Source organism: Lissotriton helveticus, chromosome 1_1, assembly GCF_964261635.1.
Source record: "Lissotriton helveticus chromosome 1_1, aLisHel1.1, whole genome shotgun sequence".
NCBI classification, from domain to species: domain Eukaryota; kingdom Metazoa; phylum Chordata; class Amphibia; order Caudata; family Salamandridae; genus Lissotriton; species Lissotriton helveticus.
Genome location: NC_136057.1, coordinates 2064599448 through 2064616381, shown reverse-complemented (window position 1 = coordinate 2064616381; position 16934 = coordinate 2064599448). Strand labels below are relative to the sequence as shown.

Below are 16934 nucleotides of genomic sequence, written 5' to 3'. Positions count from 1 at the left end.
GTTCCTGCACGGCCTGGAGTTTTAAATCCTTGGCGTGCAGGAACCTTGTTGTGCGTTCCCATTGCTGTGCTTTTTTCCAAAGGCACTGCCACTTTTGAAAGAGGCACTGCTGCAGGACCGCCACACCGCCCGCTCACTAGGCCGCTTTTAAGTCGCAGTCTGATGGACGGCGGCAAGTCTTGGCTGTGTGGTGGTGTGGCGGTGGCGTACCGTCCACCCTTGCACCTCCAAAACTTGTAATTGGGCCCAGAGATATAACACACAAGAGCCTTCTTGGATAATACCCTTTTACAGGCTTCATCAGGGGTCTATTGTCTGCCTTCACTTTTCACATTGTAGACTGCAACAATTCTTCTTACGTGCATTTATTGGATGCGTATGTTATACTTCGTCTCCCTTTGCTCAGGCTTGAGAAAAGTGTACAACAAATGATGTAAGTGTCAACCTGATAGATGTGGGACGTTATCCTATGTGTCGCATTCATGTAACCTAATATCGAAAATGCATTAATAAACATATTCAAAAAAAAAAAATGGAGAGCCAGAGTGTTGACTGAAAGACCTATTCAGCAATGTTACAACCTGGCCTGTTTGTGTGAAGAGGATGTCGGTGCCATATTCAGTGTGGGATACTTGCCAATTATAAAAAACAACAGTATTGCACAAGGAACACCAGTACCATAGTCTCCCTGCATGGCAGAGAAGTAAAATTAGACATCCTTCACCAAAACCACACAGAACACTCTGGCTCTCCATGTTTCTTTGTCAAGGTCTTGTTCTCAGGCTCTTTCTCTCTATCACTAGTTCAGTAATGTATCTATTCTTCAGCTAACAATGAGTGTGAATACCTGCAAGAAATGCCACATTAGCAGAAAATTAAAAAACATATTTTAAGCAGCATGGAGAAATATAGGCCTAAAATGTCAACTTAAAGTGTTAGCAAGATTGCACATTTATTATGCATGTTCACGTTGAAACACAAACGAATATGAATGCTAGAATATTAGATTCAGATTATATAGGGCATACAATAAATCCTTTGGATAATCATGTGTAAGTATGGGTAAGAACTATATTTAAATGCAATATATGAAACTTTAATGAACACATTATATAAACTTTGTCATTTCTACTGTAATCAAATTCTACATATATGAAGATGGTTCTTATCCAGTTATCTAAACAGCAAATGTTATTCAATGTATTAAGGCACACATTATGAAAGTCGAATTTCATCTTTATAGTAAGTGCATGTTTACTTAATAAGGGTGGTGTATTACTTTCTCGTTTAATACAGTTAAACACACAGTTTGAGTAAATTCACTAGTCCTTCAGTAAATACACTTGAGTTATAATGTCAAGGGTGACACTTAATTTTAATATTGTAAATCATATAAGAATCAAGTACTAAATACACATTCTTATAATTTATCTGTTATGAAGTTGTGGCGTATCTGTGATTTGTAAAGGGTGTGCAAAATTGTGCTGCACCACATATAATATGCATGGCTCTCAAAGCCTCAAAATGGCAATATTTGCATTCATGTATCACACTTCAATAATGTGCACTTTGACTGTGTGCGGTATGCAACTGTAGATTGTAAGTAAAGAAGTAAGCGTCCTTGGGGTTCTAATATAGGAAAAACGTGTTAGGGGAGCATCTGTGGACATGCAATGTAAATTCAAGTCACACACATAAAAATCACTTTTTGCAGGAATTTTACAAAATGCAGTTTTCCACTCTTTAGAGCATCTAGCTTACACCTGCACATACCGTGTGTAAAATGCGTAAACCTAGTCCTAAGGTGCAGCAGTCAAAAAAGAATATTTAGGATGTGCATAGGTTTGTATAAAATGATTTTGAAGGAACAAAGACAATAATGTAAAAAATGTGGAACCTGGTGATTTTTAATTTTACACATCTATGGGAAGGTGTCTGGGGTTTTGCACTACCATAATAAATGCACTTACTGCTTGGTAGATGGGTGCAAGGACCCCAAATGGAAAAGGTAGTGTTAAATTTCACTTCTTAATTAGCAGTATAAAAGTGTTTTTACCAAACTCTCAACTCCCGCCCTCCCCAAATAAACACCCACACACAATTAGCGGGTAAGAGAACACAAATGAAAACATTAACATGCATTAAGACCTGTTAGCCGAAATGTTCCAAATATGAAGCAATTCACCAACTGTGCTTCTTATTGGGGCCAATTGTTAAAAAAGTTGTAAATCCGCAATGTGATTTACAGGCATCACATAGGATGTAGATTTACTCATTTTCACAATTCACAAAGGTTTGCCAGGTTATTACTGAAAACCTGCCCCAGCCACAGTTACAAGGTGCATTCCTGGAAAATATTTGTGAATTATATTTTTGCACAGCCAAATGAAACACATTTTCTGCATGCGAAAATATCAGGTGAATTCCAAATGCATTTATTAACCTTTTTCGTTCTTCAACACAGTGAAAATTTTCACCTTTGTGAAGAATTCATGAATCTCTACCACTTTTGTTGGTGTTCCTTTGCTAATCGCAACCAGGAAATGTATTAATGTTCCCACTGGCAGGAATAAATTTACTAACTTCAACAAGGTGACAAAAGTGTCAGAGAGAAGTTTGTTTAACCCCCTCAAACATATAAGTTTGTGAGTGTTTAGAAACACATGGGGTATTTGCACCCTGTGATGCACATTCAGTGCCTCCTCAACACCTTTGTTTGTAGATTTACCAATACAAAAGTCTTTGGGTGAGTAATACCATATATGTGAACAAAACGAACTACTGTGTTTTAAAAAAGGCTGAATGGCACTTAGAAATAAGTCTATGTAAGTGTATTAGTCTGGATTTTGTGTAAAACTGTATTGGGGCTTTTGAAGGGACAAATGTATGGCTACCACTAGCTCTGAGTTGGCATGCCCCACCACCATTGTACCACAAGGCCATATGGTGTGTCGAATACTGCCACACGATGGGGGGTTTATGAGCATATGGCACCCCCCCTCCCTCCCCCCCACACACCCACCACCTTGCCTGCTGCAATTAAACTAGTGGGGCTAGGAAAAGTGACAGAGGGACCAGGTACAGTTCTGGACTTTCAAAACTGGCTTCCAGGTGCTCCAGCCGTCTGGGAAATGCCTGGTAGAACAAAAGGCCTACCTGGCTATGCATACAGATACCACAATGATTAGATAGACCTTCTATCCTTTTATCTTCCTAAGTCTGTCCCATCTTCTAAGTCCCCCCCCCTTAGCCTGCTCACTACATCATCTCTTGGGACCGAGATGTACACAAATTTAACACAAGCGCCACTGAGGTAAAATCAGCAGAGCTACATAGTGTAAATGGAAGAAAAGAGCTTAGCACCACAATTACAGATAGACTACACTGAATAAAATGAGTTGATTCACAAAGGTAAACTCACACTTTTGTGTAAGTTCACGATTGTTTGCTATTCACAAAAAGATTTATGAGTAGTACCTTTACGGGTGCGGAGTCTCCACACATAAAAAGATAGGTCTTTGTATGTGCTGAGACTACACACTCATGGAGATACTACACGTAAATCCCTTTGTGAATAGTAGGCAATGATAAACTTACATAAAAGTTCAAGTTTACTTTTGTGAATCAGGCCCAATGTGTCGAACGATTTTTAGCGGTGATCTTTGGTGCAAAAACAATCCTTTAGTTTCTTTGAGAAATTTGTACTTGCGGTGCAACCTCTAGTCCTGATTTCTATTCAGTGGCCAACATTCAAGGTAAATTGCACAAAATGTGTAATTTTGTGGAAATGACCCGTTTTAGATGGGAATATCATGCAACATTCCAGTTTCCCCTTTTCTTGCTCCAGGTTCTATTTGGTGCTAAGATGTCGTGCAAGGTCCGATTACGCTATTATAGTAGAACTGGCGCTGTGTGAAATTCTATGGGTGTCTGTGCTATTCCCACCACCTTATTTCCCAAAGGCATAAATAGTAGGGGGTTGGAGTCCTGTGCCATGCTAAATAATAGTAAATCAAACCTTGGTTAGGTACACTATAGTGAGTGTTGGAAAATCTCTGGCTCATACTCTGAACCCACCTTCAATTTTACTGACCAAGCTACACCCATTCCCACCCCCTCTGTTTTCCTTCTGTTTGGATTAATCTAATTTACCTATGTCATTGTGTGTTGTTCTTGTATGTAAATCTTCAATACAATTTTTAAATAAAATTAAAACAGATGAAAATGTAATAGCTCAAATATCGAGAACAAGGAATTTCGTGCTATGATTCTTCAAGATGTGCATGGCCCCTTTAAAACCACGCATTCCAGGGCAAGGACCCCTGCCAAAGCACACTGCAGTAAGTATTAAGCCGATGCCAGGTAGACAATTAAAAGCTTTTTCTTTCACTGCTCTCTTTTCTGACATTCAAATAATGACTTTCAGCTTCAGATAAATGTAGCTGAAAGGTTACCTTCCATTTTTAAATAATTCTCTGAAAGCATGCCAGATTAACCGGTGCATTTCCAAGACAAAAAGCTATATGAATTTAAAAAGAATTTGCAAGTATGAAGGATTGTGTTCTTCCAGGGGAAACTGACAGGAGAACGCCAATGAAAACCGTTCAAGTGATGGAGTGAGCAATGCAGGCCTACCGTGGCTCATTAGAGTGTTTGTACAAGTGCTCCCTAATCAGCATATAATTAAAACCAAAACATTGCACGGAGGCATTTCCTGCGCTCTTTCCCTTTCCCCTGTTTAAATGTTAGATTTGGCGTCAAATTGCACAAATTACAAACACGTCTAATATCCGTGCGTCAATGCCTTCTAACGCTCACCCTTTCAGTGGAACTGAGCGCACTTACAATATCTGTCACTCCGGCGGCCTGTGGTTCTTTGCATTCTCCCGCCAGCTGGCTGTAGAGTGCCAGATTGCCGCAGCAGATGACGGCGCGTGAGCAGAATGCACATTGTTTAAAATAACAAATTGAATTGGGCTCGCCGCTCCACAGAACTGCAGATATTATGTGAACAATATACCCCTAAAGCGGCCATTGCTGATCAAAGTATGGCACTTTGCAGCCCATGCAATAAGCACAAATAGATTTTCAGAATCCGTGCCAAGTGCCAGTGACTGCGAACATCAAACAGATAATGGAAGAAGCATTGTCCATGTATTAGAATTGCCTGTTGTTAATAACTTGTTCCTTTTAACCCGTATGACTTTTGTGCAGCAATCTGGCCCTTGTTCCCTGCTTACTAAATATTGTATGTAATATAAATAAAAAAGCTGCAATTTTCTTTATAGCTTTTGTTTATTTTATGCATTTAATATTATATTTTTATTCGGCATATATAGCCATAAAAAAGTACCACAATACATAGAATTAAAATATAAATTATACACATACAACACTGAATGGGAAGATGTAGCAGTCACAGTTATAGATAGTAGTTATGTTTTTGTTTTTTGTAAACTATATTTATCCCTGTGCTGCAGTAAAGTAAAGAGGTTTTGCGTCCGTTCAGCGTTCAGAGTAAGTGGCATGTTGGGAGCTCCTTTCCAAAATGTGCAGTGGGACATCTGCTTACATAATGGCATTACCTTGGATAGGCACCGCCAGTGTGACTATAAGTAAAGTCTGGTATGTACATTAAATAGAAAAAACAAAGTCAATAAAACCAATTTCCGAGAACCCAAATATTAGAAAACCTATTTGATGGAAAAATAAATGAAAAGAAATCGAGTTTGGTCGAAAATTATAGCAAAAGGGAGAAGTTAAAACAATAATGTTAATGTACTGAAAAAACGCAGATTTTTTATTTTGTGGTTTATACAGTGAATCCTGATTATAATTTATAGTCTTAGTACTGAAGTAGAAATAAGAGATAGGAAGACAAACCTAGAGGTAGATAGGGATAGAGGAGGAATAAGGATACGGAAATAGTGGCTTCCACAAAATAAATGCAAAAGAGGAGGAGGTTGGGGATGGAATGAAGTAAACTCATTTTAAAAATAAGGAAAATAAGGAAAAATAAGGAGAAGTGTGGCTTAGGGGTTAGAGGCAGCAGACCCGGAAGCTGAGATCGGTCCTGGACCAGGGTTCAATTCCCCGCCTCGGCGGGGTCTTGGGCTAAAAATTCCACGGACTCGATAATTCTCGCCCCGGTGCGTCCTCGACTCACGGGTTCACACTCTGCGACTCTGGGCAATAGCTTGCTTAATCTCCACAACGGCCCCTCGCGGCGGGATGCCTGACTTTCACCTTGTGGATACCCTGCTATCTCACAGGGGAATACCAGGAAGGGTTCCCTAAGCAAGCGCCGGGAAACCCACTGCGGGTAGCTGTGCGCTATATAAGCTCAACTACATTTAATGGTGTTACCACAAAAAAACAGGAGGAAGATGGAGGATTTAGAAAGAAGAAAAACATGGGAGAAAACAGGTAGCAGAAAGATGATGGTTCTCAGGCTAACTCCCTCCTCCTCCAAAAAAAAACTTATTTAAAAAAGTGAATGTTCCCCAGCCACAAGACATGGGACATGCCTATAATCAATATGGATGTAATACAGGGCAGCAGGACAAAAGCATGCACCAATAGTTTTGTGTGAGTTTGGTACTGATTGAATCGAGGTCATGCCAGAAAAGATCCTGAACCGGAAATTGGAAAGATAATATAGGTGTTCGCTGGTAAGAAGTCCCTAAGGACGAGAACTGAACCTTGGTTCTGGTGAGATTATCCAATGAGAGGACCTGTGATAAGCCTGCACTGGACCTTTCTATGACACATAGCAACATGACTATTGTTTAGCGGTACAGGTTTGAGATCAATGTCCTGGATCGCCTCGACTGAAAGGCTGATGCAGTATAGAGAAAACAAACTTCATGTCTCTTTTTGGGAGTGAAGATAACCTGCTTTAAGCCCTGATAAAGGGTGTGTAAATCAATATATCCCCTGAAACGTGCATTGGCTGTGATCGTGTTTGGAGTCCCTTAGCCGTGACACTAGAGCTACAAAAGAAAGAATAACTGTCTCAGTGTTGGTTCACAAAGGATATGATTTGGGGTCTGTCTCCCCGAGGCTGTTTGAGTTTGAATGAATGGAGTGTGTTATTGTGTGAGGTGAATAGGGTTTGTAATGATGAAGTGAAATTTGTAATAGGTTTTTGATTGCTGTAAAACGCACAGGATGAAGTTAGTAATACTATGTAACCATGTACTTGATGTGATGTCATAAGGCACTTTGCACTTTTTATAGGGATTTGATAATAAGATATAAAATTATACAACCTGAATACATATACTTAGAATAATGTGGAGAGTGTGAAGAAATACAGGTTGAGCAGGAATACTTTTACGTTGACAAGACATGGGACAGTGTGTAAGAGAACAGTTTGGCACGAATAATGAAGCTTAAGCCTTTTTGAAGACAGCATGCAGAACAATTTAACCCTGAACATTTTTATTAAATGAGAGTTATGGCCTGAAAATTGACCAAGATGGCTTCAAAATAGAGGGGTTCCCAGCCACAGGAGCTTAATCCACTGGCATCCCGTAGGACTCTGTATGGGGTAAGGGAACTAGATTACCCTCTACATCACACAGGTGCTTGAATTAGGGATCATGGAATAGGGCCTCTGGCACTTAACTGTGGAGACCTGGATGCCAGGACAACACGCAAAGAAGCTGGGATCCTGAGGGGCACTATAATCTCTAGAGGGACTGAATGATTGAGGATTGAAGTATTAACAGTCTGTTGGCGCCTAAGCAAACAGACAATCTCTGGTAGGCAGCAGTGATCCCTGACCTTGTGCTCCTATGTGTATCCTTCCTCTGCATACATTTAAAGGTAGAAAAGTTTATTGTTTCTGTTAATTAAAACCATAACAATATATTTTATAAAATCAAGTGCTACAGATGAAACTCTTAGTGTTTGTCTACATTCTGTTTCCCTGAATCCTAAAACTTTCCATTTCTAGTGCAAATATTTTCTTTTAAAAGTTAAACATTTTAATATACACAATATGCAAGTTTAAAATTAATCAAAAACATTTGTTAGTCCATATAAAATATGCCTCCCAATATTCTAGTGCTATTCTATGTGTTATGTTTGGGAGAGCCCTCTGCCGCAGAGTCAGCCGTCCTATTGCCCTTTTTTAGACAGGGCACCGGATTACATTTCAGAGCATGTACATGAGCCAGAAGGAACTTTATTAGTAGGCAATTCAAACGAGTATCAGTTGGGTTTAGAGTTGCCATGATCGCCGATCTGCACGTTCTTATGCCTCTGTCTTTCATGGCTTTTTTTAGGAAGATGCATCGTGCATGGGCTAAATTCGGGCAAATGCAGACAAGATGTATGAAGTCCTCCTTACTGCTCCCACATAGTCTGCAGACTTTGGGTACGTCATGGACCCAGATTGGCTGGTCCATGGTAGATGGAAGTTTTCCCAAGCGTAGCGCCATTAGCTGTTGTTTCTCTGCATAAAATAAAAACTGGGACGTTAAAGGGGCTGGGGAGTTGACTGGACATCTGAAAAGACAAAGATGCTTCTGATGAGGTTGCAAATCAGATTGGACAGTGAACTTGAGTGATGAATCTGTAGCCCTTGCCAAGCGGTCTACAATGAAGAGATTGTGCCACCAATAAAACATTGCTTGCAGAGTGATACTCTTCCACACCCATGACCTCCGGGACAGGTGGTTAAGAGCCGACGTTGATAAGCCAATAAGAGGGCATGATGGGAGATTGAGAGGTGAATAAACTGCGGAGGTAGTGGAAAGTTGAGTGGGGGATCCTTTACAGGTAACGTTGCTCTGTTCTCTGGCCCACATAATTTGCCTGTCTTCTTTATAGAGCTGGGATATGGAAACCATCAACAGGAGCATACTAGCCGGTAGGCCTGCCATCCTTGGTGTGCCTCCAACCTTTTGCCTTCAATCCTCCTGTTTTTGCTGACTTCATTTTTGCTGACCTTAGGACTCTGCATACTTTATCAGTGCTAACCAGTGCGAAAGTGCTTATGCTAACTCCATAAAACATGCTAATATTGGCTAACATCCAATTGGCATATTTAATTTACTTGCACGTCCCTAGTAAAGTGGTACTACATATACCCAGGGCCTGTAAATGAAATGCTGCTGATGGGCATGCTGTACTTATTGTGCAACCCACTAAAGTAGGCTTGTAAACATATCTCACGCCTATCATTGCAGCCTGTGTGTGCAGTTTAAACTGCCATTTCAAACTTCCTAGAGAAAATTTATATCAGATCTAAAAGTTTTTTTTTTACAAAAGAAGTTTTATTGTGTCTGTAATTAGAGTCACTACAGGATGTTTACGATGAAAAGCATTCAGCATTGTGACATCATATCTGTTGAAATCTAATGTTTCTACACATAATTTTGGAGAAAAGAAAACATTAAACATAAACATAATGAGCTTACAAATGTTAGCTCGCAACAGCTCAACATCTCGTGCTATGCCCCAAATATCGTTCCATAGGCAGTTCCCTCGAGCCACTGTGGAAGTGGCCCAGCCTGATGTACAGTTATTTTTATCCAGATTCGGTTTAGTCCAAGTCTGCGGCATCCACTGTCTGCGGGGCAGGGGGTTCCAGATAGAGACCTCTATAATTCGCCCATCTTTTCCAATTTTTTTACTGTTTCTGTGGGCAGCCCCTAACTATAAATATAGGTTGCTCCCGGCCCATACAAAAGTTGAGTCCTGCTTTCCAGATTCCCAACTTGGGAGGAGCCTGGGCCTTCCTTGCCAAGGTAAAACCAAGGAACAACAAATGACATTTATAACAGTTGCCGCCTATCTCTTCTGTGATATACAGTATGACAAGCTTTGGTGACATGGGAAGGTCTCACCCCAGCACCTGTGAAAGAGAAGTCGTGACACCCCTCCAGAATTTGGTAAGGACATTACAGTGCCATATTGTGTGTAGGAAGGTACACTTGGCGCTGCCACAGAGCAGGCACATAGGGGAAAGTATCAGTCCCGCCCGCCACAGTCTGCTCCTGGTAAAATAAGCTTGGTGTAGATACTTGAACTGAACTAATCTTAATCGAGAAGCTATAGCAGCACCCCTTGGAGACTCTAGCACCTCCGTCCAGTCTTCGGTATCAAAGGGACCCAGGTCAGCCTGTCACTTGTCCTGGAATGATTCTAATGTGGTGGGAAGATTTGTTACCACGGATTGGTATATTTTAGAATTTTATGTTCCCCCAAGTCACCCATAAATACCTTGGCCTCTATCAGGTTAAACTCTGGCAGGGACTCTAGCTGTGTTATATATTGAGACAGTGTGTGGCGAAATTGCAAATATTTGTAGAATTGTGTGTGCGGCATGTTAAATTAATTCCCGAGGTCTTCAAAGGATTTCAGGGTGTTACCCCGCATAACAACACCCAGTGTAGAGATTCCTATGGCGTCCCAAACTCAAAAACACGACAGTGTGGACAACTGGGACAGAAGGCCACATTGCCACAGGGGCGTCTCACCCGTCAGTCAACCCCACCATCCCAATCTTTACAGTTACTGTTTCCATACCCCAAACACCACTGTGTAGCCTGCGGTAGGAGAAGTAGCTCTCTTGGTTTATGTGTGCGGTAGTATGTCACTCACCAACTACCGTTCCAACCGATATTCAAGGTCACGTCTGTCACCGTGCCACCAATCATTCAGGACTAAGAGATGAGAGGCTGCGTAGTACAATTAAATATCGGGGGTCGCTAGCCCCCCACAATATGTTGATTGAAAGCATGTTTACAGAGCAACTCTAGCAGTTTGGTCTGCCCAAAGGAATTACTCAGCCCTGTGTTAATCTGGCAAAACCACATGGGAAAAATCGGGAAGGGTTGATTTCGTAGCTGGTATAGGAACTGGGGCGGCGAAAACATCTTGAAAATGGCGGCTCTCCCAAATATAGAAAGTGGCAGGTGCGCTCACATCCTCATCTCAGCCTACGCTCTTGTCCATATTGGAGCAATGTTTTTTCTCCCAGGATACAGGCAGGTACAATGAGAGATAAACCCCATGATATTTAAGCCCTGTAGTGGCAATCGTTACCTCCCTCACCCATGTGCCCATTTCCGTCGTACCTCTAATTGGCTATAGAATTGATTTGCGAGCATTCATGAAGGGTCCCAAGGTCTCTCCAAATATCTCCATTATGCAAAACAACCGTGGTCCAGTTCGATATGGTTCAGTAAGGAAAAGAGGACGTTGTCCGCATATAATCGATACGGTCAGATATCCCACGGGGCCACTCGAAACCCCAAATCTGTACGTTGATTCTCACCAAAGATTCAATTGGTTCCATTGCCTGCGAAAATAAATATGGAAACAGGGGACAGCCTTGGCGGGTACTGCTCCCAATAGGGAAGGTGTTGGAGACTGCACCCGCCACCCAAACTGAGGCAGTCTTCCACAGGTCAGGAGGTGTACTGAAGAGTTGGGTCTGACAGTCCAATATTTATACCTGCTGCCCACTTTGAAGTAGGAGACATTTCAAAAGGCTTCCACCCCAGAGGGGATTGGAATTTCCTGTCTCCCTTCCCTGACCCCAGCTTGGCTGGTGGCCAAAAGACCAGTGGCAAATCCTTTGTAAGCATGCTCAGGCAGAGTCTTAGTGATGTGCAAGGCTGGTAGATGACAGCTCCACCCTCCATTAAGTCAGAGATGGCCCATCATGTCAACACCTTTCCCCCCTTTGTCTTACTGTCTGGGAGCACTACACAAAGACCAACTGCCAGCTACACCTAGTCATGTGACCCAGGATACGCGCTGCAGTCAATACATGTTTAGGACAAGAAAATGCCATCATTCTAAAAGATTGAAAGTGTAGATTGCGCACACCTATTTATGAATTTTATCTGAATTTCTCTTTATATATTCAACTCTGTTGCATGCACTAGTGACCTATGTCTGCCTGTACCTATGTGTCTGAATAGCGAAAGTGGCCTGGTGCTACAAGGGCTACCTGGTCTCACTAGTGCACATCTTTTGGGATAAATACTTCTATCCATTCTAATTTACATACAAATATTACAATCCGTTAATTGTTTTTACAATGCATATGTTCCATTTAATCATCATTATATATTTTCAAAATTATTTTCATAAATCATACAATTATGTTAAGTCATTAAATCATAATAATACATCTGTTTCAAACTGAAAAAACATCAATAACAAAATCCAGTTGTGCCAGAGCCCAATTCATTTCGGGACTGCCTGTCCCTTCTTCAGGGGCCAATAATCTGTAAAAAAAACATATATATTATAATGACAAAGCATTTTTCTCACTTTCTGTTTTACTTATGTATAATGATGATTAACAGGATAGTACGTTTGTTTCTTGTATATCATTCACTTATTTTTTAATTTCAAAGATTGTTTGCCTTTCATTATCCTTTCTGAATATTTACGATTTCGACTTTCAATGCATGATTCTTTGAAATGGCCATCAATATTTTGTTTGTTTCCTATTTACATCATGATGCGACTACACATACTGGGGCTGATTTATGTGTATTAATCTGTGTTATTATGCAAGTCAACTTACTTGAAAAAAATTAAGTGATTAACCGAATCTCAGGTGATATGATCGGCGAATACATATAAGACCTTCTTAACTGTCAGCGTTGCCTTCGGAGTGCTTTAGTCACATACTCTTAATTCAATATGTAACCGTCGTACCTCATATCAACCTGGGGCGTCACGTCTTTAAGAACTCCTGCAACAACTGCAAAACCCGACGCCACCTTCCCGCTCGAAACTGTGTGTAAAACGGGCTGAGATTACTAAAACGCTCACTCTTGCTGACTGACCATCTTAAACATACAACTAAAGTTAGTCCATACCGTTTGAAATGTGGCTTCTCTGTATCGTCAATCTTCTGTTTTCATAAGAGACTCAGGAACAGAAAAGGCTCCAACTACCTTAAACCCAGCCCCTGGACTCTGCCTGTTGTGAGGCTTGCCCCCAAGTGGTGCCACCCCGGGCCCACTTCACTCTTGGACCCAGTTCAGTTTCAGTTTAAAATGCTTTATCCGGTTTATAAAACATAACCATACAAGCAGACAAATACATGAACATGTCAATTAATTAATTTTTCAGAATGACATAAAAAGAGATCAACAATAATCCATAGTTAATTGCATCCATAAAAAAGGTAATATTTAAATGTTAAATCAATTACAAGGTTTCCAAAAGGAGGCATGTGCAAAGTAGGCATATATAAAACAAACAACCCTAAAGTGCATAGTTATATTGTTACAAAAGTAATCAATAATTCCATCCTGATATTGGACATGGTAATTACCGGGGAGCGCACCCTTGGTCTAATGTATACAATACAATAAAATATTTACTTTGCCAGATAAAACCACAAACATTTACAATGATGGTGGAACCGGGATTACATCAACATGATTATAAAATTATGAATGTACAGACAGGTCAAATTAAATAAGTTAGACACAGTCACTAAAATTAAATGACTATGGATTTCCTGGCAGCAGTACATTTCAATATATAGGTTGCCACGAAGAAGCAAATATCTGGGCTTCCCAGACGACAAATAAATTCCATTGCTGTCTTAGTGGATCGAACATGGTTCTTTAAGAGAATCGGTTTTAAATAAAACTTCCTATATGAATAATACAATTTGCAGAACAATAAAAAATGGCAGCAGCTTTGTCTAGAAGTATTGTCACATGGACATACAGAGTCCGAACTAGATTTCATTTTGGGAAAAGATACTAAATGGTGTACAGTTCCCAACTTTAGGCGGGTTAATACAAACCGATGAGAGTTACGGGTAACAGTTGAAAGGTAAGACTGGAAGCCTGAATTAAGCTGGAGTTCCTGATAAAAGACCACAGTCTGTAGCTTCCCTGAAAGTTTCTCACGTTGCTCCTTCTTATAGGTTAGGAATCTCACTTTAATCCCTTTCTTGGGAATCAAAACTGCGGACTCTGGTTCAAGATAAACATTACATCCGAACAATAGATTGTACCAGTAGTAGATATATTTAAGCCAGGCAATCCGGGATACATGATCAAGGCTCAAACAGTCACGGATAATCTCTCGTGTGAACTGCGTTTCAGTTTTGGCCCAGATCGAACGCCACAGCAGCAGAGGACGTAGTGCAGCTATGTCGGAGATATACTCAATTCCAACCTCCTTATGGAGTAGTTCTACCGATGCTGAGGGAGGTACACATAATAGTTTTTTAAGAAATTTATTTTCATCTCCCTGTAGTGCTGGGTTATGTTGGTGTCCCCATACCCCGGCACCATACAGCACTGATGAAGTACATCTCACATTGTAAATTGCCATCATATCTTTGATACTTCTGACCCCTAATTTGGAGGAAAATCTAAAGATGCTGTTATTATTCCTACTCATCTTAAGACTGATATTGTCAAACTCCCTTTGCCATTTGCCATCCCCTGCAAAGGTGATCCCAAGGTAATAGAAAGATTTAACATTTTGCATCCTGGCCTTGTCAATGAAAAAGTTACTGAAGCTCACTGATTTAGCCTTCCTCCCACATGTCATCGCAAATGTCTTAGATTTGTTTACTTTAAGTTTCCTACTATCAATAAAGTTCATGAAGTTATCAATGAGCCGCTGTAGACGATCTGTGTGCGTGACAATAGAACAGCGTCGTCCGCATAAAGTAATATGGGGACCGCTTTCCCTCCTATAAGTGGTGCATCTGCAGGGATCTGACTTAAAATAGAATCAACTTGATTAATAAATAAAGAAAATAAAAAGGGTGCTAAAACACAACCCTGACGGATGCCTCTTGAGACCTTGAGGGGGGAGTACATTCACCAGAAGGACCGTATCGTATTTTACAGGTCAGTTTCTCGTAAAGTCTGGCTAGGAAGTGTATGATTTCCTTCGGTGCTCCTAGATCAATTAAAATAGGCCATAATATGGAGTGATCTACGAGATCAAAAGCACTGCTCAGATCCGTAAAGCAGAGGAACAGTGTGCCATCCTTAGCAGTAGTGTATTTGTTAATTAAAAGATCCAGGTTGACACACTGCTCTAGGGTCCCCAACCCTTTTCTAAATCCATATTGTACTTTGGTTATAATTGCATTTTCTGTGGCCCATGTTTCCAGCCTTTTCAACATTATCCTGATCATGGTTTTAATTGATGCGTCGAGTAAGGAGATCGGTCGGTAGTTGCATGCCTCAGATTTCGAGCCTTTCTTAAAGAGGTGTACAATTACAGACTGACTCCACGATGGAGGTAAACTTCCTTCCGCTGCCATGTTAAAAACCCTTACTAAAAGTGGTGCCCAAAGATTAATTTCTGTTTTAAGCAAATCCACCGGGACCCCGTCTGGGCCCGGCGCCTTACCTCCTTTGCTAATAATTAATCCTTCATATACTTCGTCTAAGTTTATTTGAAGTGACATGGGTAACCATACCGAATCCTCTTGCTGATTTGTTTCTAAAACAATCCAATCAGGGTTAAAAATATCTGAAAAATGATCAATCCAAGCGTTACAGTCCACGTATGAGGTAATTTCCGGTATACTATCATTTTTAAGAAAGGGGCTATTTATAGTCTCCCAGTAGAGTTTGCTGTTATTAGTCCCTGCAGCTAAATTAAGATTGTGCCATGCCTCCACCTGGAGCTCGTTCTTCCTTTTAATCAAGGTTCGTTTGTACTTATTACGTAACTTTTTAATATGTGTATTGTTCCTGGGCTTAATATTCAATGCTTCTTTTAGCTCATGTAATGCACTGGTACAACTTTTATCAAACCATCCAATCCTAATGTTTTGATTCCCTCGGACTTTTTTAGTAAAAATGTCTTCTATATTTTCATTAATCTTAATAAAACGTAAAAGCAGTGTGTCAGGGTTGACTGCGTCACTTAGACAGTACTCTAGCTCTGTCCTACATTTGTCCACTACTTCTTTGTTTATTTTGGCGGGGTCAATACCGGCCAATTTGATCCTCATACCATCAGGTCGTGAGGCTACTATGTTATTAGAACAGGCAGTATTATAAAGAGGTTTCCTTCCCCAGCACAATAACGATAGGGAAATACTGTTATGATCACTTAGGGCTTTTTCTTTAACCCATAAGTTAGAGTAATCACAACTGTTAGAAATTAAGATATGGTCGATAAATGTATTTGCGTTCCTGCCAGTAAACGTGGGGCAGCTTGTGTTATGCTTGTTCTTGTTGCAGCCCAATAAATCTAGGTCAAATTTTACTAACAGTTGGTTTAATAACAGGCCAAAATTACAGTGTGGAAAGTGCAAATGATCACTCGCTTCCCCGTTGGGATGATCATCGATCTCTACCCTGAAACCACACTCTTGGACCCATTGAAGAGGGCCTGATGGTGCTCTGCCAGACCCAATGTGGTCTTTTAGGCAGAACAGGCGTAGTGTGAAGCATGACCTACCAGCCTTGCATCGGAATCATAGCAGAGAGATGCACCCCCGACACTAAACCCTGCAGCTCCTTGGACACCTCTTTGTGACTCATCCTAGACGCAGGTCTTCACATTTCAACCCCATAGCTCCTCAGAACCGCTACTGAACAATGCATCCTTGGTGCAGGACCTCTTACTGCTGCCCCGCAGCTCCTCAGGACTGCTACTATGCGATGCATCCCTGGCGAAGGACCCTTCATCCGCCACTGCGTGACACATCCTCTATGCGATACCTCGCAATGCTCAGCAACCCAGATTTAAGGTACTTTGTTCAGCAGACATAACTTGGCCCCAGTGTCCAGCTTGTGCTCCATCACAGTAGGCCTGACCTTGTGACTTTGTTCCAGTCCGGTGCAACCAGATACCCACTGTTGACGCGTTGTGCTTTTAAGCACGATTTTTACTTATATCTATAAAATTGCATATCTCTGGTTCACCCGATTGGATTTTTGTCATTTTGGTCTCAAATA

General features: G+C 40.9%; 1 protein-coding gene across 1 annotated transcript in view; it reads left to right on the top strand.

Moving 5' to 3' along the window:
• AK5 (adenylate kinase 5) overlaps nt 1–16934 on the top strand; it is a 2677990-nt gene that overhangs the window by 2548899 nt on the left and 112157 nt on the right. The gene's annotated exons all lie outside the window — the stretch shown is intronic.